Source organism: Anopheles coluzzii, chromosome 2 (assembly GCF_943734685.1).
Source record: "Anopheles coluzzii chromosome 2, AcolN3, whole genome shotgun sequence".
Taxonomy (NCBI): domain Eukaryota; kingdom Metazoa; phylum Arthropoda; class Insecta; order Diptera; family Culicidae; genus Anopheles; species Anopheles coluzzii.
The window spans coordinates 80,828,589-80,832,333 of NC_064670.1; the positions used below are offsets into that span (position 1 = coordinate 80,828,589).

Here is a 3,745-nt window from a genome sequence, read left to right on the forward strand (position 1 = left end):
AAGAAATATTTATTCGCTTTTCAATCGCTATCAATTACTGAAAAATCATTAATATGGTAATGACTTAACTGTGATTTCAGCAAAACGAGCTGTCATTTTGGTGAGCACCGAGCATTAATGACCGTAGCAATAGACGATGCGCAATCTCAGATTGTGCATATATTTATCTGTGAAACGTGTCGGTTTTATATATTTATCTGTCAAAAAAATATATATATATTTCGGACATATAATCTTGAAAATTTATGCGCAATCTTGGCGCAATCGGAAAATGTATGGAAATGACATTTATAGCTCAGGGTTGGCTACAAGGTGGAATATAGAGGAGGTGTTTTCTTAGCGTTTGGCATGTTGCCATTTTGAGATTCAGTTTGACAACAGCCGTCGATATTTGTTTACAGCCAGCAGCTGCATTACAACGTGTAAAATGCCGATTTATGGAGTGTGGATGCAAAATACAATTTTTTATTGCTAAACAAATGTTAATTAAACGAAAACAATTCATTTATCCTATCCAAATACCAGCAACATTCGTCGCATTTGACAACTGCCGTCGATCCTGGTTTTGTGCTTTTTTTCCAAAGTGGGTATAAGGGAGGTGTCGTCATGTAGAACATTTGGTCGTCAGCGCTATAGAAAAATAAAGAAAAACCCAGATCGACGGCAGTTGTCAAAACCGACGCGCGCTCTTGGTGTATGTTTGTGTGACACTGCTTCTAGACGACCAACTTTCGTACCGCGACAAATTTTCTGCGAGCTCTTTGTTCTAAAACAACATCTCAGTTTTAGAACAAAATCAGAGACACCCGTGATTGTCGCGGGTTTGTGAATTTTTCACAGATAGGCAACGCTCGCGTTTCGCGACATTACGATCGAAGTAAGCTATACATCCGTGCTAAAACAAGGACGGTTTGACAGATAGAAAGTGTCGCCAAAAATTGTCACGGAAGATTTTTTGGGTCGTCTAGAAGCAGTGTGCGTGTATGAAAGACATAAAGCCTTATTATGAAACTCAAACGGAATTTTCACAAGCGGAAAGTCACAATTCAAACGGAAAGCAAATTCGCATTATGGTTGCTCGTTGGAGTCGACGAAAGATTCATCGATTTTATTTTAACATATCAAAGCATGCTGATGAAAAAAATATACCGTGGTAAAGTAAACACTGGTGTTCGCGTAGTTATGGTCACAAATTTGGATTGATCAAAATACATTAGTAAGACGCATAATCATGATTTCGACGTATTACGTTAGTGATAGCAGTGATAGCGAAAGAGTGGAAAATCTTGTCGCGCAGCGACGATTCCTACGCAGTATGGCTGATCCCTTGGAACTTCCGAACCATGCGTAAGTACTATAAGTTTATTGGAATGGGATAAGATAACCCTTACTCTTTTCTTTTCATTCTAGTTTTACGAAAGATTTCCGCATTTCTAAGGAGATGTTTAAGGACATTCTTGCTGAGATTGCTCCCAAATTTCCTCCAATAAAAGGAAAAGGCTTGAATCATAGGGAAATGTTGCATAGTTTTTGCAAAAAAACTTTAAAAATATAAGAAGACACTTTGTGCCATAAATGGATAAGTGTAGAAATGAGTAATGAGGAGCAGCAGGAGGCGCTTAGATACTTCTTATCCAGAAGTGGTATTCCCGGAGTAGTGATGTGTGTGGATGGTACGCACATAAAAATAATTGCACCAGCCCATGATAGGGATCAACACTACAACAGAAAGGGCTTCTACAGCTTAAATGCGTTAATGGTAAGATAACCACTAAAATGAATTACAAACATGCTAACATTACAAATTGCATACACATTCTGACACCATTCATGTATAATATATTTTTAGGTATGCGATCATTTGATGCGCATACGGTATGTAAACGCAAAATACAGCGGGGCAAATCACGATGCGCATGTTTGGGACGTTACCGGCCTTAACAATTTTTTTGCACAAAAAAACGAAGTTGGGCAGCCTAGCTACAGAGTATTAGGTCGTTACTAACCCGCCGTATAGTGTAAACAAAACTTAATTTTTATCTTCTTATAGGTGACTCAGCATATCCAGCAAAACCCTGGTTGGTGACACCAAAACGTAACGCTGTTCCAGATTCACCGGAAGCAACGTTTAATACAAACCATGCAAAAGGTCGTGAGATTATTGAACGTACGTTTGGTGTCCTAAAGAACCGATTTCGATGTCTATTGGGAGCTAGGCAGTTACATTAAACTCCGGAGAAAGCAACTCAAATCATTAATGTGTGCTGTGCTTTGCACATAATGTGCATTACATATAAAATAGCAGAATGTCCATTGGATGTGAGTTCTGCACCATAGTAGAGTGAAAGAGTTCTGCGCTGTCGTAACATGTACAATCACGCATGGTACCTGAGCATTCATTGTGAGATGAATGAAAGCTTCTGCGATATGTCTAGTTCAATGACCAATTTTGCCTAGACCGTAAACTTATAGCAGTATATGAAAATAGCCTTGAACTCCCTACCATCTTCTGCTGCGGCCCGAGAATACACACATCGAGTGCACTACATGCCAATTTGTTATTAATTATCTATGTTATTTCAGTTAATTTAAGTTAGTTGATATAAATTAATGGTACCTGCTTGACCGTCTTGTTATTTTTCTTTATTTATTAATTTATTTCCTATTTAAAATTTTAGAACTTATGTATGTGTGTGAAAATGCGACACGGTTATGCATAGATCAATGGAAAATAAATTTGAAAATTAAATTAGAAAAAATTCACAGCACTCTTTATTTCAGTTCTTATTAAATGATCTACAACTATTTAAATCTATTATATGAGTTAATTTCTTTACATCAATTTAATTTTTATTAGCTAGCGATTTAGCTATTTCTGTTAATACGATAGACACATTTTTCAATTGCTCGTTAGACACTTCTTGAGCTTTTGTAGCCATTTCTTGAGATTTTATAGCCCTTTCTTGAAGTTGAATGCTTCTTTCCATCATCTGAAGCATTTCTTTGGTTGTTTTGAGGACTTCTTCGGTATTCTTTCGCTTTCGACCTCTTCTGAATGTTTTTGGCTGAGTAGCACTTTCACCGATCCGTGAGGGAATCGGCTCTTGATTCTCCCCATCGTTATTTGTTTGCTCATTATAGCTTGTTGTGTTGTTGTTATGATTGGCGGTGCTCTGGTTATTATTAATCTCTGCTGGCGGTGGATGATAGCCATGTGATTTGCCCGTATTGCCCACTATTGTTAATTTTAAGTTGGTAAGGTTTGAAACTCTTTCTTCCAACTCATTCAGAGGCTTAAGGTGGCACGGCCCACCACCAGTTGCATGAATTGAATTGTTGTTAAGTCGCAATTTTTTTCTTTACAGCGCACTTGTAATCAAACCAAACACGTTTCCATGTGGCAGAGGGTCTGATTGGCGGTCCTAGTGCATTTAGATTTTCCACCAAGTCAGTCCAAAATCGGGTTTGATCGCCTTTAAACAATGCTCTGGCGATGTCTGGAGCAGTTTCCATCATATCAACCATTTTTTCATATTGTACTCTAGTAGTACGTCCTTCAGCATTTTCCCAGACAATCGAATATTAAATATTGCTTAAAAAGGTATTCTGTCTGTTATGAACACACTCCTATTTAATTATTTCGTTCTATACTTACATTTTATGCGATTTTCTACTGGTGTTAGTAATTTCCGTAGCAATCAAATGACGGAAAGTCGCTTGAGTTATTTTTGCTTCCGTTTGGCTT

The 3,745-nt window shown here is 37.7% G+C and overlaps 1 pseudogene; it reads left to right on the forward strand.

Moving 5' to 3' along the window:
- The first annotated feature begins 1,231 nt into the window (after positions 1-1,231).
- Positions 1,232-2,337, forward strand: LOC125908396 (putative nuclease HARBI1; annotated as a pseudogene).
- The last annotated feature ends 1,408 nt before the right edge of the window (positions 2,338-3,745 follow it).